General features: G+C 41.2%; 1 protein-coding gene across 1 annotated transcript in view; it reads left to right on the top strand.

The window, feature by feature from the left end:
- Positions 1-25,774, top strand: part of naaladl2 (N-acetylated alpha-linked acidic dipeptidase like 2) — a 480,620-nt gene that overhangs the window by 37,325 nt on the left and 417,521 nt on the right. Inside the window, exon 2 of the mRNA XM_080297617.1 lies at positions 836-908. The gene's annotated coding sequence lies outside the window, so the exon portion shown is untranslated. The remainder of the gene's footprint in view (positions 1-835; positions 909-25,774) is intronic.

Genomic DNA, 25,774 nt, shown 5'->3' with positions numbered 1-25,774 from the left:
AGATGGCCACATGTTGTGTAATCAACACCTGCACCATCGTGTGGGTGTCACGGGTCAGGAATTGGTGCTACAGTATAAGCTGCTCTGCTCCACCACCAACTGATGTGGCCAGTGGATTAAGCAATTGTTCTACCAAGGAGACAAATACTTACCTACACTATATCTGTCATGACCTTACCATTCAGTCTGCACTGAGTGTGCAAAGTACAAAGGAAGTGTATGCAATATAAAAAGAATACAATTTATATGCTTTTAACTCTTAGTTGCCTCTATTAGCAGCGAGCAGACAAACAGCAAATGGCCCGACAGCAAAATATTTTGCTCACCGTCTTCGGGGAGACTTCAAAACAAGAAAATCTGAAATTAACCTACCATAACAAGGCAATTTATCAAGGAATATCTGGGAGCATGTTACTGACACCTATGTCATTACCACAGCAACCCATTCAAATACTTATATGATGTCTGGATACATCATTTGATCTGACCATATAGAAGTATTTATATAGAGAAGGCCAGTCCATCCTTAAAATCTGCTTTGAGAACACATATCTGATATGCCTGATTGTTGAACATGTGATGTGTTAACGAAGCCTTGGGATTTGAGTCACAACAAAGTGATTCTTGTCAGATCTTTTGGTTTCCCAGGTTTGAAACATTGTCTTTCAAACTTCAGAACATATTTACATACTTTATTTGCTTTAGGTATAGCGATGTAGCTACATAGCTGGTTTTAAGAGAAAATCCATACATGCCATCATATAACATTAGTTGTAAACTTTTCTTTTTTTTTTTAAATAAAGACACATTTTCCTTTGCCTGTTTTCTTTTACAGAACTTTCCTGTGTGCTTTGTGTTCAGCAGTACTCCTACTGCAGCACTTGAGAGCAACAACAACTCCAGCACTTGTGAGTACATTCTCATTTTTTAAGCATTGCCCTTTTATCAGCATAAAATTCATTAATTTTGGCAAGAACTTCTTATTAAATAAGAACTTCTTATACTTTGTGTTTCAGTTATTCAGTTATTATTCCTCAATATATTAAAAAATAGTCAAGGAATCAGATGTCAACCTGTCCATAATATAGTTACTAGTACTATGCTGGCAACCTGCCTGTAGCTGGTACTGGTACTTGTCTTTTTTCCTTCCATCTCTATGGTAATAGATTGATTAATTCACAATTAGCTCCAGTGTTCAAAGTCCATCTTTGACTGCTTCCAGCAGTAGGGAACATCTGTTTTATGAACACACACACACACAAGCTCTTGCTGATGCTCAAACAAGTACCCACATACAAGTTGCGGCACATGCACACGCACGCACAGACAACTACAGAGCTTTTGTTGGGTGGGGGTGAGACATCTGCTGTTTGTTGTTCACAAATTATTGATAGCAGTAAACAGAAAGTTGAGGGGAAAACAGGCATTTCTCATGCTGATGAAATTTTCACGACCTGTCAGCCCATTCAAGCCAACACTTTGTTACCAAGTAGGATGGCATGACAACAAGAGACGCTCCTTCAATATGCTTTTCCCATATCAAGGAGAGTGCAGGGGAGTTACAGAAACAAAGAAATTCACAGGAAAGAGACCTGAGACAGGTGAAGCACTTTTTTTTAAGTCATTTGTATTTGAAAACCTAATGAAAATGAATGTAAAGCTATGCTGTTGCTATAAATGGCAGTGTGAGCTGAGCTAATGCATATTTCTGCATTTTAATCATAAAGAGAAAAAGCTCTAATATGTCTTACAGGAATAACTTAATAACTTGCAGTACTTTATGATCAAATAAATACAGACATATACTTCACAAGCATTTTGTCACAAGGTGTTAACAAGGAGAAAACATTTATCCATCATCATGGCATACTTGTCAAGTTGTAGTATAATGTAATTAGCGGGAGGGTGTATGCATGTAAATGATGCCTCTCTGCTTGGCTCTCACCATCTGTATGCCTCTTACTCCCCAACATGTGGCCTATCATTAAACCAGATTAGTGGCACTTGTAACTAAGACAGAACAAATGCCCAGTATCCTAGGTGTAATGTCCATATACTGTATAATTCTGCACTGCATTATCTCATGAAAAATGCCAGTGGATAGGAAGGCAAGACTTTAAAGGAAAGTAACAGGGTATCCTATCACAAACACACTTTGGCAAGAGATATAGAGGAACATCTCTCGCCTCATGCTGACAAGTAACAAGGAACTCCTCAATACTGGCGTTACAGTAGCTAAGAGGGCCAGATTAAAATGCATCTAAACATCTTAGGAATGGTTTGAAAAATTCATCCACCATGTGTCATTTTCAGCAAATATTAAATAGTTTTATGTAACATTGTAGATATTTTTAAAACTATAGTAGTAACAATATTTTACAAATCTTCAGGCAGAAAGAAAATGGCGTCCATGTAGGGTGCAGGCAGGGAGCACAAACGCTATGTTTTCATCTGATCCAATTTATGTTGTTAAATTGGTAAATAGTGGAGGAAGATGTTTCTGTCTGTGTGTGTGTTTGGTGGCGGTGGTGTTGGCAGGGCTTCTGAATTCTGGTCAAGAATATGCAGAACATTGTATAGAACAGCTGTTGTTCTTTTTGAGTGTGATGCTACAATGTAGTTTGATTCAAGAATGAAACTTATAAAGCAGAGCTTTATATTGGGTTCTGCTAGCTCATTACAAAATTTGTATATGCACTAAAAATTACAGTTTATATTGCAAGAAATGTTGATAATTGTTTAATATACTTATTTAATGCTATTTAGTTTACTACTACTATTTAGTTTGTTTTTGTTTTTTTTACATAAGTGAATCACTCTTTTTTGTTTTAAAATTTTAAATTACTATTATGTAGCTCTTTTCCCATTGAGAAAAACGTCCCACCAATGAAATGTTGGTCTGAGGGAATATTAAAGTCGTAGTAAGTGCAAATTTCGGTATTTTGCTGATTCTGGCAATGGGCAACCTCCTGAGCTGAAATATGTATGCAAGTGGCAAAAACATCTGTAGGTACCATGCAGCTGGTTGTAACAGAGTCCCATGTTAAAATGTCCATCTTTGCATTAAATAATATGTTTAAGGTCTGATGCAAACAACAAACAATATGGACATTTAGATGTTGTATTGTCATACACTGAACACACTTACTGTGTATGTGTGCTGTTGTAGTTTGGAACATTTTTTAATGGACTGTCTAATAAATACTATGGCTTACTTTGTAGTACAAACCTTCCAGGAAGTACTGTATTATTGTAGGGTCTACCTTACAATATAAAGCACATTGAGGTGACTGTTGTTGTTATTTGGTGCTGTATAAATAAAATTGAATTGAATTGAAGAGGCTTGTCCTTCAGTTTTGGTGAACGGAATTTTAGCATTTTCTTAATTAGCGCTAACTAGCCAATGTGTGTCTTTTATTGCATTCATACTGTTTATGAATGTAGCTTGCTTACTAAGCTAGCTCGCTAGCATTAGCAGATAAATTAGGAATACTCAACAAAAGTTATTTTAATATTGCTGCTAATGTTGAAGATTCAATGTTCACACGCAGCAGGTGATGTCCTGGTGGCTACTGTTTTTATACAGTCTATAAACTTTAGAGACCACAGAGATTAGTTGCTTATGCAAAACACACAAAATCATAATATTAGTGCAAACAAGTGATCGTAATTTCACTCAGCAGCCTTTAATTTGGGACCATTTGTGGGGCGATCATGGCTCAAGAGTTGGGAGTTCGCCTTGTAATCGGAAGGTTGCCGGTTCGAGCCCCGGCTTGGACACTCTTGGACAAGACACTTCACTTGTGGTGGTCAGAGGGCCCGGTGGCGCCAGTGTCTGGCAGCCTCAGTACGCCCCAGGGTGGCTGTGGCTACAATGTAGCTTGCCATCACCAGTGTGTGAATGGGTCGATGACTGGTTGTGTAAAGCGCTTTGGGGTCCTTAGGGACTAGGAAAGCGCTATACAAATACAGGCCATTTACCAAACTAAAGAAATACCAAAATGCAAGCATGCAGCAAACATTTGACAAAAATTCAACGCAATAACATAACTTCAACACAAGCACATGCACAACCATAACATGACAGCTAACATTGGAATGCAAAGCAAATTAAACATGTAATGTTACAAAACCAGGCACAATAGAAGAATAGTGGGCAGCAGACCTAGCATATTTGGAGACATAAGAGGCAATTCTTTGACCAGCGATTTTCCAGTGGCTTGATATCTTCACAGAAATCAGTACATAGCATTTGAGCAGCACATGTGTTATTAACAGGAAAAAGTGAACAACATAATAGAGAGGACAAACCAAAAAGAACTTTGTAAAAGAATATGAACTGATGAGTACTATATCTGATGCGCAAGCATCAGATTTAAGATAGAGTAGATAGAGTGTGGTGATGAGTAATGGGTCACTTCTCCAAAACTGGATAGACTGAAAGAGTATCAGGATAGAAGTTAAGCATGTGTCTTTGGTAATTTATAGCCGCTGTTGCTTGAGACACAGCCCAGCACACTTTGCTTTACACAATGCTTTGTCTTACAAGTAAAGGTCTAAGATCTCAGCTCATCAACGGAAATACCTCAAAAAAAAAAGAACAAATAAAAAATGTGCTTTTGTCTAAGTTTAAGAAAGGTCTTTCAATGTTATTTTTTTTAATACAGTGTAAACAATAGCAATCAAATACACCAGAAATATAATGGACAATGCCAGGTCACTTCAGGGATCAATGTTGTTTTTTCAGAAATTTTGAAGTCTTCCACAGACTGAACAAAAAAGAAACCAAACCAGAAAAAAAAGGCCTTCTTTTCATTTGTTATTCTCTTCAGGATTCTTTACTTCTCTCAGAGATATCTTCTTGCTATTCCTGGCCTCTTTATTGACTCCCACAGCCGCCTTTGTTATGTCCCCACTGTGCTGCCTGGAAAAGTGGCCACCTTAAGTGTTCTCTTACTACTGCTCCCATTGTGGGAACATATTTCTAAAACAACACAAGATAGGCAGACTGTTTATAGTTTGATATAGAAGCAGAAAAAGGAACCTTCTTTAGATCCAGAAGGAAGAAATAACTTGAAATGCATCGACTGTTTGCAGTCAACAAAATTAGTACATGGAAACATTCCAAAAAATGAAGAAGAGAAGCAAAGGAAAGCAAGAAGAGTCATTCTGTTTTTATCAAACGCGATGTTTGAACTATAAAGAGGATGAACATCTAAAGTGAAAGGTAATGCCAAAGTAAACACTTGTTTTGCTACTTTGATTTTATCACGGTATCTCTTTGAACCTCCCGTTTTCAGGTATCAGTGAACTGTCTCACTTTTAACCTGAATTTATCCAATTTATCCCTCTGGTCACTTATTCTGAATCCAGAGCAAATCGACTGTTATCAAAGCCAGTCAGTAGCCTAACTGCTGACCAATAGGATTACTGAAAATACAAAAATTATGTTTCTACCAGATCCTAATAGAGATACAAGAGTTTATAATAATGTAACACACTTAACTAGAAATAAAGACTGTTGTGGGTTTTTGATGAATCGATTTTGTTGCAAAACAGAGCTTCAAGAATGGAAGGAGAGTTTATTACACTAAATGCTTACATAATGATAATAATAGCCATGTTTTACTTTTACAAAGATTCTTTTATTCCCAACAGAATTTCTCACAGTTGTTGGGTTTTATTTTTATTTCATTGCTCTGCCTCAGGACAAAATGAAGTGCACTTTATTTTAATATTATGAAACTGGTTCACTGTCACCACTGTAGTATTACTTGACCATTTAAAGTGTCATAATTCACAGCGGGTGGATGCAGAAAGCGGTCTGCTCCATTTTTGTGTGTGTATCCATATGTGTGTGTGTTTTCTTTTGTCCTTAGGATTATTTGACTGTTTTCTCTAACTTGCTGATTGCATGTGTAGTACATGCAAATTTCATTAAGCAAGCTGAAATATAAAACCTGATATGAAGGCCCAAATATTAGCAGAGGTTGTTTGATGGCTATGTTCAAAATGCCAGTAGCTTAATTCTCATGCAATATTAATCTTCATATGAGTCTGTGGACAGAGATGATTTTTAAAAAAATTTTTTTTCCATCAAACACTAATTTAACTTTAATGTACACAAAAATAGTCGTTTATTTTTTGAATAATTTGAGTTGTTTTGTTTTTGAAACCAAATGTTTAATTATGAATGCTTAGGTAGAGTAGAAAAGTGCTATATAGTCTTAGCATGAAGGATATTAAAGTGTTTTGGATTACCCTGCATTAAAAAAAAGTGCTAAAGAAGAACACAGCATGTTAAAATACCTAATGACCTAATAATACTGAACACGTTCAAACGTGAAAATAGGTTGTTCCACTGGGTCTGAGGACCTGTTGGGCATTCCAGTTGTTGGTTGACCTTTCTGCTAAGCGTGGGCCTCTATATACTCCTCTGAAGTACAGAAAAGGGCCAAGCATTGAGCCAACCAATCTTGTATTCTCTTTACCCCTTTCTCTTCCTTCCTCCATTAGTCTTCCCTACTCCTCTCTTTGTTCCACCCCTCTTCTCTCTTGTGGACAGTGAGATTCTTGGGTATGTGTGTTGTTAATAATTCAGCCTGGAGGATGGATTTTGGTCTTCATTTGCAGCAGGACATGCCTTGCTCCACTGAACAATGCACTCATGTCCAGGACCCTAAAGTGTCTTTGGAGGCAGAAATAGGAAAACCCCTTTTTTTTCCTTTCAGTGACTGCTGGGTGTCTGAAACTATGGGGAAAGAAAACGGACAGGAGAGAAAGAAACAATGACTTAAATTCATTTTCTTTGCGTGTTCACAGAGCGCATTCTCTGACAAAGAGGTTATTCTCCTAGCAGAGGTTGATGTCAGTGTATAGGTACAAGGCATGAGAAGATCAGGCATTTTTAGAAACATTGTTTCTGCCTTTTGAACCTCTTCTGATAGATTTGAGGGTCATTTTTGCTCCATTTCCTCTCTCGATCTTTTTGTATTTTTGCGTTTCCATTTGTTTCTGCCATGACACATTTTCATGTAGTGGCATATTAGTATCCATCAGTTTTGAAGGGCAGGGCGATCAGGGAGGGCTGTCGACTGCTGTGTGTCATACATTATGTCGCAAAACTAATTTCCTGCCTAAGTTTAACAATGTCTGTGTCCTCTGAGAGGTGATACTATATGGGGGTACAAATCGTGAGGTTCTATGTGTTTCACATATTGTGTATGTGCGTGGAAGCTGGAAAAAATGTGGCAAAATAAGGTCAGAAGAAAAATCATGTTTGTGCCAATGTGACATTCAGAGTTACTCTGGTGTCATGCTAATTGATAATAAACATGTCAGGGTAAATTAAGTATTGTTGGAAAATACTGACATAAATAAATGATTATGAAAATTAATGTATTTATTATAATAACACTATATCAAAGTTTAGTCTGATGCATGAAGGGAAAAAAAGGTAACAAGCAACTGAGAGTTGAGATGAATTATTCTGTGAATTTACTATAAACGTATCCTTTGGTCCTGGTGCTGCTTTTAGTTTCATTTACTGGCTTTGTGGGTGTGAGAAGTGCCTGAGACTCCACGTTTAGGGTCTTTAACTGAGTCTTGTTTGGCTAAACCTTGCCTTATCTAGCACACTGGTGTTCCAAGTCATCAAGCTTTGATAGAAACATTTGAAATATAGGACTTACTAAATAAATAGTTTAAAACTTAATTTGTACTGTCAAAAGAATGCTATCTTTTTTTAATGGTTTGTTAGGTTAAGTAGCACCCACTAATGTATTGTTACTTGTAGGGTTGCTTGCTTAATTACTTCTAACTAGACTTTTTTTTTATTAGCAAACAAAAGTCCAGGTAGTCCAGACCCTCTAAGTCAGTAACAATAATAATAATAATGATGATAATAATAATAACCTGCCTAATATCATATGAAATCTTTTAGTCTTTTAAAACAGAATCTTGAGCTAAAATATGTAGCTGTGAAAATTCCCCCTCTGGTCTTTTTTCAACATGTAGATCTCATGTTAACAGAAAAAAAAAATGTTATAGTAATTTTACAAAACAGTAAAGGAGGCAGAGTGTTTATACGTTTTAAAATTTGTTTTGACCTAAAGGAAGAAACTCATTTTTCAATGGAGTGTTACCCAGTCTGTGTTCATACGTCTACATTTTTGCTCCAGCTTTATCACTTTCTGGTTTTGACGTGATAATTATACACCTGGATCATCTGCTCGTGCTTTTTGTTGTCATATCCAGTCTAAGAAGCTGAGCCCTCCGCCCTACATCCCTTCATCATTCTTCATCTCACAAAATGTCTGTGGTTTAAATATGAAATGGAGAATGACTGACAGGCTGGCACAAGGAAATAACTATCACCATTTTCTTGTAGTGGTTAAAGCCCTTTAAGAGTGTCAGGTTTGGTGGAGGAAGTGGAGGTGCTAGTAGGGAGGTGGGTTTCTTATCTCTCCTAAACACCTGTACCTGCTCTATAGTGCCATTTAAGAATTCATCACTGCATAAACAGGAAACACAATGCAGATTTTTGGGTCCCTTTATGAAATACTGCAGGCTAACTGATAATAGTTCCTGGGAACAGTGAGTCTTGTATTACTGAGCCTTGAATTGACTTGTATTGCTTTGCAGAGGCATTTATGTTTTAGATATATATCTTTGTGGTAAAATTACTTAGTGCTAATTTTTGGAAATGGTTGTATTTTGTTTATAAATTAGTTAATTGTTGGTATCTAATTTTTGTGATTCCTAAAATGCACGATCTGATATCGTCGTGTTGGTGTTGTTCCCAGATCAACATAGTAAATGTTGTTCCAGGATCAACATTGCATCAATCAGAATGTTGTGACGTCATACTTTTGCGACTTCGGGAAAAACCGCCATAAAACAAAAAACTGTACTTAATCTGCGAGAAACCGCCTCTGTCAGACGATCAACGTACCCTGACCCTAACCTTTTAATAAACGCTAAGCAGAATTGATATTGTCCTTGCAACATTGGAATTTCATAAATGCACTAATGGCTTGGCGCGCCAAAGAATAACGTCACAACAATGTGATTGGTCACTTGCAATGTTGATCCTGGAACAACATTTGCTATGTTGTTCCAGGATCAACATCAACACGACGATATCAGATCATCCTCCTAAAATAGCCTTATTGTAAAGGTCACAGTGGAAAACAGTAATTGAAGTAATAGTAATAGAACAGTAATACTCACTTTAGTCCAATTTCCATCATTATATAGCATGGTCATGCAAAATTACTGTTGGTTTTCCTGGAATGGCATTTCTTTCAAAGTTTTAAGGTGGATGACTGTCGCACCTTGATTGGACTGACTCAAGCTGGGAAACTAGAGAGTCCGTAAGTCTCAGACAGCTAATTAACATGTTGATTTTAATCAGGCTGTCATTAAGCTGTCACTGGTCTGAGGAAAAGGGTGGTGTGAATTTGTTCATTTACCATGCAGTTAAAATCATGGTAAATATTAACACATTCAAATGACTCAATAGGGTCATGCCTTTTATGTGAATATGCTAAGATGAAATTATAGAACATGGAATGACTTGTCATTTTACATACGTAAGAGACAATCAGCTTAATAATCATCTGTCTATTTCTTTGACACCAGCAATTTAAAGATTCACACTTTTGTCTTGTCACAAAACACAATTTTGACAAAGCCAATTGTTTCGCATCGAGTGTGCTTTGCAGATGCTGGTGATGAGTCTTCATTTTTAAATGCATTTGTCAAAGTCAGAGACAAGAAAATTATAGAGAATCCAATAAAGTATTTATTTTTGTTCAATGTCAAAGAGGTGCAATTTCCCATTTAGAAGCCCAGTAGTTTTATTTCAGAGAAACAGGCCAGTTAATTTTTGTTGCAGGCTAATACCTCCCTTTAAACGTGACATAAATGCCCATCACTTTCTTTTTTTCACCTCTTCTTATTCCATTAAAAAGTAAAGTGAAAGTGAAACTGCTTTGAAGCAATGTCATCAAAGTCGGGAAGTCTGTTGGGAGGGGGCTGATTTAGTGGATGGCAGGGATAAGAGGATCTTAATGGAGAGCAGCACTTTCTGTTTTGTTAGATGCAGTTAGATATAGCAGGCTGGTGAGTGACTACTAATGAATGACCAGACAAATCACACACAAACAGATACACAGTCAGATGTGAAACACAATGAAGAGTCTGATTCTCATTTGGATCTATTTTCTTCTTGGTATTCTGTCCTTTGTGACTCTTTGTGTATATCTGTAACGAACAGCAGACTGCAGCATTGTTACACTAACAGCAATGGTGGATCACCAAACAAAGAAAGGCTTGATGTTTATAACCTTCTGGTTGACTTTGACGTTATTCTATATGCTTCATATAGGATGATCAGGTGAGCACCTAATGAGCACGTGGTGTGAAAGAAAACAAAATGAAACAATCGTTAAATAAGTCTCAAAAGAGGTAAAAAAAAAACAGAACTTAAAGGAAAAGGTTAAAAAACCAAGATGTTTTAAAATATACTTAGCAAATATATCAGATTCTACACTTGATTAGGGATGTTACTTTGTTAACTTTCATCAAAAGAGGAGGACCTAAAGAACAGATTATTATCTCAGCTTGACAGTAGACAAAAAGATAACGTGTGACATTCTTGGCATTCCACAATATTGCACAGGCAATTTAAAGCACTAATATTCTTAAAAGCTAAATGTAGGAGATGAAGGAATAGACTGCAACTATGCCTGTAGTTGTGTTTCTGGTACATTTTATGACTTTGCATTCTACGGATTCAAACATGCTCAGAAATTTTAGCCAGTCAGGAGCCTCAGGGGCAAATGATTCAGTTTACATCACATGGGCCCTTGCAGGCCCCCAGGGTGATGCTGACTGGGAAAGGAAAATTTGAGATTAATTTTTTTTTAGCTCTTTATGTGTGACCATCTGTCAAGTCAAATCATGTCAGTTTTATTTACAAAGCCTAAACTTACAAAATATAAATTTCACTCAGGCTACAACCCTGATCTTTCCTGTGTTTCTTAAGAAGTTATGCTGGTTTAGCTAAATGATTACTTCTCAGCAACTGTTCAATGCTTCACACTCAGAGGGCTGAACTTTTGGGTGCTGTCAAGTGCTTCTCCCCGCCCCCTTTGAGGTTGTATCAGGAAGGGCATCTGGCGCAACCTCTTCCCAGCACTGTGGTACAGTTTGCACTTACCATAGCATCACATGCATAGATTCAGGGGAAGAAAAATGTGTGTACGTGCTTATTAATTCATTAATAAAATCAATGCAAAGCATTTCTCACGGCTGAAATGCTGCTGTCACTTTCCATTGGCTTGTATTAGGAAGCTAGTGGTTGGTTTACACATTTACTTGACTTTGCTAGCATTTAGCATAGACAGCATGAGAGCAGCCAGCAGAAACAGGGACAGTTAAGCATCACATCACTGCACTACACATCACTAAGCTTCTACTTTTTGTTTCTGGCATTGTTACGTTCCCCCCGAAGAAGTCTAGGCATGTGAGTGAGGGGACCAGTAACAAATGAGTCCAGAATCAGAATGAAAAGGAAAACAGACAGAGTTGTTCTGTATTAATTTAGCTTTATTACAAATGATATAGGTTTATTACAAACGACATTAACTTAAAGAGCCGGCAACGCCGTTTTACCAATAATGCCAAAGAAACAAAGGAAACACTCGCAGCAACAAAAGACAAGAAGACTACTAAACAAAAAAGGGAGGCACTTCCCACACTTCCTACCCTACTCCTCACCACGGGGAGACACTCTCAGGGCCCACAAGCCCATCTACTCACTAGTCAGAAGGAGGCTGTCTGTCCAAAACGTAGCACAAAAACGTGTCGAGCCACAGAGGGAAAAATCCACCCTGCTCACAGCTCATCCCCAGTTTAAATAGCCTCAGAGGTGATTGCTGACTGGAGTCAGGTGGCAAACGAGGCTAATCAAAAGCAGCTGTGTCCTGGGGAGAGAGGAGAGTGAGAGAGACAGAGGGGGTAGGAGTGGCAAGAGAAGAGGAGGCGGGGAGAGCGGGCAAACACCCCACCCACACACTCCCACAGCCTCAAAGGATGTAACATCCCCCCCCCCCCCTTACATTAAAGCTCTACCAAAACAACAACAACACCTTATCGCGAGCTGCGTTAGAGTGCATCAGCCACTATATTGTCAGTACCTTTCTTGTGTATGATCACCAGATTATAATCCTGGCATCAGTCGCTGGTTGTGGTTGTACATCCGGTTCAGAAAAACGAGGGGATTGTGATCTGTGAAGACGGTCACCGGGGAAGCGCTGGAGCCCACATACACTTCGAAATGCTGCAGAGCTAGAAGCAGAGCTAAGGCTTCCTTCTCTATGGTAGAGTAGTTCAGCTGATGGTGTTTGAACTTCACAGAGAAATAACAGACCGGATGGCACACACCCTCCTCATCATCCTGCAGTAGAACTGCTCCGGCTCCGGTGGCACTGGCATCGACCTCTAGCATAAAGGGTCGAGAGAAGTTAGGAGCCGCCAACACAGGGGTGCTGCACAGGAGAGATTTTGCTGACTCAAAGGCATGCTGGCACTCAACTGACCATTCAAAAGGCACCTTTGGGCTACACAGTTTGGTTAGCGGAGTCACGACCACAGAAAAGTTCTTACAGAAACACCGGTAATATCCGGTCATACCTAGGAACCGCCTTAGTTCCCGTCTGGTGGTTGGACTCGGGTAGTCCAGGATCGCAGCAATCTTCGCCTCCACTGGGCGGACCTGTCCAAACCCCACCTGCTTACCTAGGTAAGTGACTGTTGCCTTACCAAACTCACACTTAGCGAGACTGAGGGTCAATGAGGCCTCAGCTAGCCGCTGAAACACTGTCCTCAGAAGGGACATATGATCTGCCCACGTGTCTGTGTATAGCACTACATCATCTAGATACACATTGCACTGGGGCACATCTCCCAACACCAACTGCATCAGACGTTGAAAGAGCTGGGGCATTTTTCATGCCAAAGGCCATTACTGTGTATTGCATGAAGTGGTCAGGAGTGACAAATGCAGAAATATCTGAAGCTCTGGAAGTGAGAGGCACCTGCCAGTAGCCTTTAAGGAGATCAAGTTTGGTGATGAATTTGGCAGGGCCGATGCTGTCGATGCAGTCTTCCATACGAGGAAGCGGAAAAGAGTCAGAGACCGTTACAGCGTTTACCTTCCGATAATCTGTGCAGAAACGGGGTGTGCCATCAGACTTAGGCGTTAGTAGACATGGGGAGCTCCAGGGGCTACAACTAGGTTGTGCCAAGCCGTTTTCTACTAAGTACTTAACTTCCTTTTTCATCACCTCACGTTTGGCGATGGGGCAACGGTATGCATACTGCTTGATTGGGGCTGCATCTCCAACATCAATGTCATGCTCACAAACATTGGTACGTGAGGGTACGTCACTAAAGAGAGACGGGTAGGAGTGCAACAAGTCAAGTAAATCTTTACACTGGGACGGAGGAAGGTGAGACAAGTGGGCCTCGGCCTTAGCTAGAAAAACAGAATTTGACAACTGCCCACATTGCTGTCCCTCAGAAAGGGTACCCAGATCATCATCGCCCTTAACTTCTACATTTAGCAGGGTAACAGGGACTGAACCGGGGACAGCCGTCCCAGCAGTGTCTGATGATTCTGTCATGCTGGTGTCTCTGGTATGGTATGGTTTCAACATGTTAACATGGCATAGGGGAGTCTTCCTTCTGAGTTCCGGGGTGTTGAGAATATAGTTGGTGTCGGACACTTTTTTCACTATCACATAGGGGCCTGAGAAACGAGCCATGAGGGCAGAATTAGGCATGGGCAACAACACAAGAACTTTGTCCCCAGGCTGGAACTGTCTTTCCACTGCTTTTTGATCAAATCGTTTTTTCATGTTTGCCTGGGATACACAGAGAGCCTCTTTTGCTAACAAAGTAGCCCGTTGCCACCTGTCCTTGCATGTTTTTACAAACTCCACCACATTAGTTTTAGGCACACAACCGCTGAGAAAACTCTCCTTCAGCACCTTTAGCGGACCCCGCACATGTCCAAACACCAGGGTAGCTGGGCTGAACCCCAAAGACTCCTGCTTCGCATCACGTATAGCGAACAATACAAAAGGGACCCCTTCATCCCAGCTTTTTCCTGTGTCATGGCAATACTTACTCAACATTGCCTTGAGAGTTTGATGCCACCGCTCAAGTGCACTTTGTGACTCTGGGAGATAGGCACTAGACACAGAATGAGAAACTCCAAAGGACTGTAAAGTCCGTTTAAAATCCCTGGACATGAAATTGGTACCCTGATCTGTCTGCACAGTTTTTGGGAGGCCAAAGGTGGTAAAGAATTTGACTAGTGCTTTGGTAATGCTTGCTGTAGTGATTCTCCGCAGCGGAATTGCCTCAGGGAATCGAGTGGACACACACATTATGGTTAACAAGAACTGATTCCCTGCCCGCGTCTTTGGTAAGGGGCCAACACAGTCTACCATGATATGCTCAAATGGTTCACCGACAGCAGGGATAGGACGTAGAGGGGCGGGGGGCACCGCCTGGTTCGGTTTACCCACAAGCTGGCAAGTACATGACCATGCATGATCATGTGCTAACTGTAGCACATGCCGCCGCAGACTTGTCGGAACCACCATCTGCCGCACTGCGCTCCAGTCTTCTCCAGGCCTTGGGGTCCACTTGCGCATCAATAAACCTTCCCAAATGAAAAATGTCTGCTTCTTGCTCCCTTCACCACCCTTATCCTGAGCTGCAGTGGTAAAACACTTAACTAATGAAGGGTCTTCTTTCTGAGCCTTCACAAGTGCTTCCCGGGTGAGTGGAAAAGGAGCTCCAGACTCACGAGCTGGCTCAACCACACTTTGAGCCGACTCTAAGGCTCCATTATCTCCCTCATCAGTACAGGGCATCACATCCTTCTCTAGAATAGAGCCAATCACTGATTCTGACAAATCAACCCCCCCACCTTGTTGCTGGGCACGTGAACGAGTCAGAACGCTCACCGGGAACACATCCGGGTGCTGCTGGCTGAGAGCATCTAACACAGGCTCCATAACAGGATTGATGGTCACCTCAGGGGTAGGATAAACTTTCCCACCCACGATATCATTTCCCATTATAAAATCCACCCCATTAATTGGGAAAGAAGGACGCACACCCACTGGGAAGGAACCACTCACCAGCTCACTCTGTAACCAAATACGATGGAGAGGAGCAGGCACAAAACTCATCCCAACACCTCTTACGATGATGCTAGAGTCACAGTCAGACTTCTCATTAAATTCAAGCACACTAGCTAGTATGAGGGACTGTAAACCACCAGTATCCCGCAGAATGGTCACTTCACACTTATCCTCGGTCTTACCAGAAAGCAAAACTGTCCCCTTAAAAATGAAGGGCTTAAAACACTCATCCGGGGTCTCAGGGGAGGGGGGCCTACTGACAGGAGGCATGGTTTTAATCAGCCCGACCCCTTTTGGTTTACGTGAAGTCGAGACTAATTGTTTCCGTTTACAAGCTTCACAATCTGCGATCAAGTGGCCAGACTTAAAACAGAAAAAACACTTTCGGTCTGCCTTGGGACGAAATCCAAGTACCTCACTCTTTGGGTGCGGTGCAACTAGCACCTCGCTAGCCTTCACTGGGGCATCGCACCAGTCATACCTACTGACACTGGTTTTATGGACGAGCGCGAACTCATCAGCCAGCGTCGCAGCCTGCTGTAGCGAGGAAACCTTCTGTTCATTAATATATACTGCAATGCACTCAGCAATGCAGTTCTTAAATTCCTCTATGAGCATTAGTTCCCGGATCGAAGCCAGGTCAGTGGCTTTGCAGGCCGCACACCACCGATCGTAAAGAACACCTTTTTCCCTGGCAAAATCAAGCTAAGACTGACCCTGTCCCCTTTTCAACCCCCGGAAACGCTGCCTTCTGGGACCAGCTCATAAGCCAGCAGGATAGCACTTTTCAGCTTGTCATAGTCCAAGCTGTCCTCAGCTGACAACGAGGAACAAACTTCTTGCCAGCTTACATTGGAGCAAAATGGCCCACGAATCCGGTGGCCAGTGCAAGGCCGTGGCTATTCGTTCAAACGACTCGAAGTAGCTGTCGACCTCAGTGTCACGGAACACCGGAACCAGACGACTATTTTTCCCTACATCAAACGGTGTGTCTGCCTGACGAATGGAGGCAGTCGGAGGAAAAGAAGAGTTCCAGCTGTCGCAACTTAACAGCTGTCTCCGCCTCCACCTCCACCTTTTTCAATTCGACCTCCCTGGCTCTGGCAAGCTCTGCGTCTAAACGCCTAAGCTCCAACTCCTTCTTTAGCTGGAACTCCCTCTCACGATCCTCCTTTTCCAACTGGAGACGAGCCAGGCGTACACGGAGCTTAGCATCCTGCTTCGAGCCTACACTTGATTCAATGAAGAGAGGTTCGAAGCGAGGCAATGTCATGGCTTTGTCCTCAGGCAGCCCCTGAGCAACAGGTGTAGACACCAATGGACCTACAGCTTGAGCTGGCACCTGCGGAACAGGCTGAGATGCTACACCATGCTCAAGTGGACTGGCAGACACTGGCAAGGCCACTATCCCTTTCTCCACCAAGCCAGACACAAGAGCAGCTTTCAGCTCAGCCTTACGCAAAGCTTTGGAGACAGAAATGCTATAAAATGATGCCACCTCATGCAAATCCCTCTTTCTACAGGCGTCCAGTTGGACAAGCGAGGGGTTTTCCTTAAACACGGCAATATCAAAGGTAGCCATTAAATCCAAAACAAAAATTACCTGAGGCTAACAATAACAACAAAGAAGCACCACCTCCAATACACAAATGAAAAACAGGTGGGAAATGTGTGGCCACAGGTTAACCAATAAATAAAAATACCGCCGACACTCTCCCCAGACCTACCTACTAAAATTTCAGCCTAGTTAGCTTCTGGAGTGAACCAGAGTTGTTCTGTATTAATATAGCTTTATTACAAATGATATAGGTTACAAACGACATTAACTTAAAGAGCCGGCAACGCCGTTTTACCAATAATGCCAAAGAAACAAAGGAAACACTCGCAGCAACAAAAGACAAGAAGACTACTAAACAAAAAAGGGAGGCACTTCCCACACTTCCTACCCTACTCCTCACCACGGGGAGACATCTACTCACTAGTCAGAAGGAGGCTGTCTGTCCAAAACCTAGCACAAAAACGTGTTGCACCAGAGGGAAAAAACCACCCTGCTCACAGCTCATCCTCAGTTTAAATAGCCTCACAGGTGATTGCTGACTGAAGTCAGGTGGCAAACGAGGCTAATCAAAAGCAGCTGTGTCCTGGGGAGAGAGGAGAGTGAGAGAGACAGAGGGGGTAGGAGTGGCAAGAGAAGAGGAGGCGGGGAGAGCGGGCAAACACCCCACCCACACACTCCCACAGCCTCAAAGGATGTAACATTCATCAATGCAAAGCATTTCTCACGTGGCTGCTAACGCTGCTGTCACTTTCCATTGGCTTGTATTAGGAAGCCAGTGGTTGGTTTACACATTTACTTGAATTTGCTAGCATTTAGCATAGACAGCATGAGAGCAGCCAGCAGAAACATGGACAGTTAAGCATCACATCACTACACTACACATCACTAAGCTTCTACTTTTTGTTTCTGGCATCCTTTCCATTGTTGTTTCTTTGAGTCATTTTGGAGAAAGGTTTTTTAAAATATGTGTTTGTTCCTTTGTTATAACTGCTTAACAGCTTTTTTTTGTTAAGTGTTTGCTACAGGCACCTAGCTAACTTTTTTTGTTTTTTTCTTAAATTATAATCCATTCATCCATCTTCTTCCACGTATCCAATAAAAACGTTTTCATTGGATACGTTGGATACAAACACATTGTTGCATTTACCCAGACCTAAATGTTCATTCATGGGTACATGCAACAATGTCTTTGTGTCCCTGGTATCAAAAACTGAGTTGCTAGTGTAACAGAAATATGCTGCAAGTGTCGATTGGTGTTGGTTTTCCTGATGCACCGATAGACTTTTTAAAAATGTCATTTTAAAAATGGTGCCGGTGAGGTCGGCTGCCGTGCTGGATGCTCTGCCCCAACTTCTCCACTTTTTGCAGTTTTTCGTCACTTTTTGCTATATCTGCGATAATCTTGCATGGGCATCATGCAAAACACACAAATCCGCTACAGTAAAGACACTTTGGTTTCTATTGGTCTGCAATACACGAACATTTCACCATGTTTAACTCCGGACCCAACCTGGCCAAAGGAGATCCTGAGAGAGAACAAAGGACGCGACCCTAAGTGACGGCCTCGAGGTAAAAGGCATCAGGAACAGGCTACGGGCTCGCGCACACCGCGCACCCATGCCCAGTATCCTGCTAGCCAATGTTCAATCCATCGAGAACAAGCTTGATGACCTCAGAGCCAGAATCAAGTTCCAGACTGCAACCTCCTCTGCTTTACCGAGACTTGGCTGAACCCAGCGATACCAGACCACGCCGTGCAGCCGACGGGGTTCTTTTCGGTTTACCGCATGGACGGGACAATGGAGTCGGGGAAGAAAAGAGGTGGTGGAGTATGTTTGATGGTGAACAACAGATGGTGCGACAGCACAAACACAAACACCCCACTCGCACGCTCTTGCTCGCCCAATCTGGAGCTTTTGATCGTTAAGTGTCGCCCTTTCTATCTCCCTCTGGAATTCACTGCGGTCATTGCCTGCACTGTTTACATTCCGCCTCACGCGGACTCGAACACTGCCTTATGTGAGCTACATGAGGCTCTCACACATCAACAAACACTTCACCAAGATGCCGCACTCATTGTTATGGGAGATTTTAACAGAGTGAATCTCAAACGGACATTTCACAACCTTCACCAGCACATCAACTGCGCCACCCGGGGCACGAGGACATTAGACCACTGCTACACCCCGTTCAAGAACTGTTACAAGGCTCAGCCCCTGCCGGCATTTGGAAAATCGGACCATTCCGCCATCTTCCTCATGCCTGCTTACAAACAAAGGCTAAAAGCAGCAACCACCAATCAGGAGGGAGGTCGCTCGCTGGACGGACCAATCGGTGGCCGCACTGCAGGACGCACTGGATGACGCAGACTGGGACATGTTTCGGCGCAGCTCTGATGACATCAACATGTTTACGGAAGCGGTTGTGGGATTTATCGGGAAACTAGCGGACGACACAGCAGAAAGAACTATCATCCGAACGTTTCCCAACCAGAAGCCGTGGGTGGATAAAAACATCCGCGACGCTCTGAGATCACGCACCGCTGCCTACAATGAAGGGCTTGTCTCCGGTAATATGGACCTATACAAGGCGCGGTCCGAAAGGCAAAGCGGAGTTACGGGGAAAAACTAGAGTCACAGCTACGACAGTGCGACTCTAGGAGCCTGTGGAAAGGACTGCGGACTATAACGGACTATAAACGACCAGCTTCTTCAATGATGAATGCAGATGCTTCACTGGCTGATGAGCTGAACACGTTTTATGCTCGCTTCGACGCCGCAGCAATTAAAACAACAAACGACTGCGCGCGCTCGGAGTGCACCAGTGAAGAAAATGCATTCGTCATCACAGTGCATGGCGTGAGGAACACCTTCAGGAGGGTGAACACCAGGAAGGCAGCAGGACCAGATGCAATCCCTGGCCGGGTCCTTAGAGCCTGCGCTGATCAACTAGCACCGGTGTTCACGGAGATCTTCAACCTCTCCCTGGCCCAAGCTGTGGTTCCCACGTGCTTCAAACAGTCCATTATTGTCCCTGTTCCAAAGAAACAACAGCCCACTTGCCACAATGACTACCGTCCAGTAGCACTGACTTCAATTGTGATGAAGTGTTTTGAAAGACTGATGAGAGATCACATCACTTCTTCACTTCCTGCCACCATCGACTCACTTCAGTTTGCTTACCGGACTAATCGTTCCACAGACGATGCCATATCTCACCTGCTCCACACACCCTGAGTCACCTGGACACTGGCAGAGGGAATTATGTTAGGATGCTGTTCGTGGACTACAGTTCAGCATTCAACACAATAATTCCCTCTAAGCTTTTCACCAAGTTGACGGATCTAGGACTCAGCTCATCACTGTGTCAGTGGATCCTCAACTTCCTCACAGACAGACCCCAATCAGTGAGGGTGGGAAAACAAGTCTCCCCCTCCATCTCACTCAGCACTGGAGTGCCTCAGGGCTGTGTTTTAAGCCCCCTGCTGTACTCACTGTACACTTATGACTGTGTAGCCACATCCGACACCACCTCCATTGTCAAGTTTGCTGACGACACTGCTGTTGTGGGCCTGATCTCCGACAACATCGAGACGGCCTACCTGGAGGAGATTAGAAACCTGGAGACCTGGTGCCAGGAGAATAACCTCCTCCTAAACATCAGCAAGACTAAGGAGCTGATCGTGGACTTCACTACAAAGCAGGCGAGGAATTACAAACCCCTCATCATCACCAGTGGAGAGAGTGGAGAGAGAGAGCTTCTTCCCCCAGGCTATTCGGGGCCTGAACCAGGTGTAGGACTGGACTCTCCCAAACACGTCACTATAAGACTGGACTCTCACACACGTCACCACACGCACCACCACACATTTCCTATAATCCTATAATTCCTATAATTTATAATCTTTATAATCTCTTCTGCTATTTGCACATTCTTTACTGTAAATTCCTAAGTTAATTTGTAAATTTTTGTAGTAAACTGTAAATTGTAAATATTGTAAAACTTTTCTTCTGTCATTTAATGGTCGGGCATTGTACAGCTACAAGCATTTCACCCCAATGTCATACTGTGTATGGTTGTGTGTGTGTGACAAATAAAATTTGAATTTGAATTTGAGACTTGTAGTCAAGACTGCCTAATCCGAGACCAAGACAAGACCAAGACCAGAGGGTATCGAGACCAAGACAAGACCAAGACCAAGTCGAGACAAAGACCAAGACCGAGACCGAGACAAACAAAGTATTTAAACTGCAGCCAGATGCTGCTTCATTTATGGGTGTCAGGCATATTTATGTATTTTTGCTTTCGCACAGCCCTCCTCACCGCTGTCTACTGTCTCACTCACATGCTCAACTTGACTGTCGCGTTTCTCACCCTCTCTGTTTTTCACATAATGATATTATCCTATATCCTTGCATGTAATTGGCCACAGTATGGAGGTATTGGAGCATAGCTGAGCCACTGTGTGAGAGCTGAGCAGCGAAAGGAAATTAAGTGAGGGTAGAAATGACTGAAAGATTAATAGGCTCTGTTTTGAGTTTTGCTCAAAAAACAATGACTTCATATAGGAAAAAAATAAATATCAGGTATGCAGGACACCTTAAACTAGGTTTTTAATTAAGCAGCAAGGCAGAACAAAGTCGGGGCTGTATCAAGACCCAGGGACTAAACCCCAATTCAACCAGACCCAGAACTGATCCGGAATTAAAACAGGACTACAACAGTTCAAAATCAGGACTACTTAGGACTTAACCAAAACAGAACCAGAATCTAGAACCAAAAACTAGATGATAGTAGCACTAAAAATCATCATAGACTTGCACTAAGACCGGTCTCGAGACATCCAACTCTATGCAATATTTCATGTCAAGAGATAAAAGTAGTCTTTGCAAACAAAAATTCTGCATTAGTCACAATTTGTCAGCCAGGACATGATTGTGTTTCGAGATTTTTGCACTTCTTATCAGTTTGTTTATTCTAACTTTTTTTTTTTTTTTAATTTTGATGTAATTAATTTATTAGATTTAGGCAACAAAAACATGGGTTTAGGATTGTGGTTTAAGTTAAAGTATCCATGTATTACACGTATGTGTATTCTCAACCCATTAGAGAATGCTCGACATTCAATTTGTTTAAGGCAAAGGTTAAAAACTGGTTATGGACAAATCAAGTGTGTGATCATGTATAAGTTGTATAGTTTTAATGTTTTATTTGGGAACAGAATGGTGTGTATGTGTAAGTTTGGTGATGGAGTTTTTATTATGAATGAATGATGAATTTTTATGAATTATTATGTCTATTTTTGTGCTTAAGGACAACAGATGGAAATTAGCCCTTGGCTATAATCTGGTATGTTTACATTCATGTAATTTTTTTTTTTTTACATTTATGTTCATTAACATGCACTGTCCTAAATAAATAAATAAATAAATAAATAAATTTATGGTATTAATAATGACATATTACTCTGAACATCAAAAACAGCTTCCATACATAGTTGTTTGTTTGTTTGTTTTTAAGGTCATCTCTGTCTACATGCATGTCTACTGGACTCTTTGTCCACTCCATTCATAAAATCTTTATTTAAAAAGAAAAAAAAAGAAGTGGGATTAAATTAGTTTCATCCTGTAGTCCTTTGCTTCTTTCATCCACCTGCTCTCTCTTACCCTTTCTGTCTCTCTCCAATTTGAGTGTGTTGGGCCTTTTGCCAACAGTTAGATCTCAGTGGGGCCCATCCATATGGCCAACATGTTCAGCAGTCATTATTGGCCCATTTAACACATCTAACTGTTCAACATTTGACATCTTGTCAAGACAGTTAGTGTAGATTATTCCTGCCTAAGACACTGTGATGTTGATTTTCTCACAAATTTCTGGAGATTTGTTTGTGTTGCCATGCATGATACTGGTGCTATAAATAGTTGTGCATGTGACAAATATAACAACCTACTCAATAGTTTTCACACTCACGCTCTTTCCCTTTTTTCACCCTTTCCCTCATTCTATTGTATTTACTTGTTCAACAATGCTGTTTAACATCACGGTAATGATCTCATTCAACCTAATTTTTTTGGGTGTAAGCAAAGAGACAAATTGAAAGATAACCCAATGCATAAAGAAACATGTTTTAATTTTAAGTGTTTTATTTATTTACTTTGATTTATTTTATTAATTAATGTATTATTTATTTATTTGGGGCAGGGGTATTACAATGCATTAATATTTCACATTTTTTGTTTTAAAGGGTGGCATGACAAAAAAAAAAGATCTGTCACAAAACTCTGGAAAAAAAACTGCAAATTTCCAGGGCCCAATCAGGTCCCATATTAATTACTTTGTCAAACAGTGTACACCCAAAGATTTTAATTTGCAATGATAGCTTATACAACAGGGATAAATAAGGATTACCTACATTTGAGAATTTTACATCAGTGATTTTTTGTTGTTGTTTTTTGTTGTTTTATAAATGATATAAACATATCATCAGTTATTCTCTGTGGATAGACTCTGATTAATTGAAAATTGCAATAGTCCTTACATAGTTAAATAGAGGAGGTAAGTTTTACAATGGTTTTATATATGTTTTTACATTCTAAAGAAATGGTACATACATATGCTATAATATTAACATTTTGAGAGTCTCCATAGGATAGTGTGTGTGTGTGTGTGTGTGTGTGTGTGTGTGTGTGTGTGTGTGTGTGTGTGTGTGTGTGCGTGCGTGTGTGTGTGTGTGCGTGTGTGTGTGTGTGTGTGTGTGTGTATGAGAGAGAGAGAGAGACCTACTACAGTAGAAGCGCATTCGTCCCTGAGGAGAGGTGGAAAGTGTAATTACCTGGCATCTGTCTTGCTCTACCTCATTCACCTATTTAATTCCATCAACACTCCCATTTTTCTTAATCTATTTCCTGATCAGTTCATCTCTCACCTCTTTCTCTCATCTCTTTATTTTCCTCAATAACTATTTTTTTCTGATTCCTACAATTTTCACTAAACATTGTTCTTCTACCTCATTTGTGACGCTGACGCTGAAAAACTAGTTCATGCATTTATTACTTCCAGGCTGGACTACTGTAATTCATTATTATCAGGATGTCCAAAAAACTCACTGAAAAGCCTTCAGCTAATCCAAAATGCTGCAGCAAGAGTACTGACAGGGACTAGAAAGAGAGAGCATATTTCTCCTGTTTTGGCTTCCCTTCATTGGCTTCCTTTTAAATCCAGAATTGAATTCAAAATCCTGCTCTTCACATACAAGGTCTTAAATAATCAGGCCCCATCTTATCTTAATGACCTTGTAGTAACATATCACCCTATTAGAGCACTTCGCTCTCGCTCTGCAGACCTACTTGTTGTTCCTAGAGTATTTAAAAGTAGAATGGGAGGGAGAGCCTTCAGTTTTCAGGCCCCTCTTCTGTGGAACCAGCTTCCAGTTTGGATTCAGGAGACAGACACTATCTCTACTTTTAAGATTAGGCTTAAAACTTTCCTTTTTGCTAAAGCATATAGTTAGGGCTGGACCAGGTGACCCTGAATCCTCCCTTAGTTATGCTGCAATAGACATAGGCTGCCGGGGGATTCCCATGATGCATTGAGTTTTTCCTTTCCAGTCACCCTTCTCACTCACTATGTATTAACAGACCTCTCTGCATTGAATAATATCTGTTATTAACCTCTGTCTCTCTTCCACAGCATGTCTTTTATCTTGTCTTTCTTCTCGGTCGCAGCAGATGGCCGCCCCTCCCTGAGCCTGGTTCTGCCGGAGGTTTCTTCCTGTTAAAAGGGAGTTTTTCCTTCCCACTGTTGCCAAAGTGCTTGCTCATAGGGGGTCATATTATTGTTGGGTTTTTCTCTGTTTCTATGAAGCGCCTTGAGGCGACTTATGTTGTGATTTAGCGCTATATAAATAAAATTGAATTGAATTGAATTGAATTCATTTACCTCCATATTCTCTTTCCTTTTCCACCCTCTCCTCACTTGTCTACCTGTACTCCCCTTTTATCTTGCAGCTCCAATCTGTTACTGTGTCACAGGAAGTTAACAGGTCAAGCGTAAAGACTAATCTAAATTTCGTTCTCTCTACTCCAGAGAGAGTTTATGATAAAGATGGGAGAGAGGGGTTGTATTTTTATCTAAAACTCTCTTTTCTTCTTTCAGTCTGTGACAGGTATATCGCCCTTTCCTTTCTTCCTGATTAATCTTTTGCCATGGTGTTTAGTAATGTAAGACTGCTATCACAGTAGTAAAGGGCACAGATTCATGGCTCCAGCAAGGCCCTACAGTTGTTCTTGCTGGTATTAGGCAGAGCTTTGAAAGAGAGAGGGACACATGGAATAATATACTCTTATGTTTGTACTGTTGTTGTACAAACTACTGTAGAGGCGTAGTTAAGTTTACAGTCTGTCTTTCTTACACCATAATACTAAATGAAGAAAGAAAAAAACTATTTCAGTCAATGATGAGCACCATAAGACAGCAGTACGTTGGGACCTTGTACCTTCATTATAGAACACTAACTACCTTTTAATTTTTGGGAGTTGCTTTAAATCTGTCATCAACTTCTGCAACAAACAGATGTGTTGCTTGGTGATCCTTAAAGACATTTGTGGCCCTCACAAATTAATATACCCTGAGTAATTTTGAATCTTCATTTAATGGTCTGTCTTTCATAATTAGCTCAGAAACTGTTCAAGTCTATTTATGTGTAAAGGACATGCTACATCCTACACCACCACAGACTCACAGCCTGAAGAGAATACTTAATCATATGTACTTAACAGATCACATGCAGAGAGAGATTAAACTGTAAGTGCTACTGCAGGTCACAAAACATTCATGCCCTTTCTCAAAAGAGTGATATTATAAAGTGTTAGTATGCATAAATTCACAACGTTGACCTTCATGTGACATGCTGTCTGCTCCTAAGAAAGTGAAGTGTATATTAGTGTGTGTGGAATCTTACCATGGGGAGCATTGTTGTCTTCACCTTCCACAC

Source organism: Astatotilapia calliptera, chromosome 23 (assembly GCF_964374335.1).
Source record: "Astatotilapia calliptera chromosome 23, fAstCal68.1, whole genome shotgun sequence".
Lineage (NCBI taxonomy): Eukaryota > Metazoa > Chordata > Actinopteri > Cichliformes > Cichlidae > Astatotilapia > Astatotilapia calliptera.
Note: the sequence above shows the minus strand (reverse complement) of the source record. Positions and strands in the feature narration are given on the sequence as shown.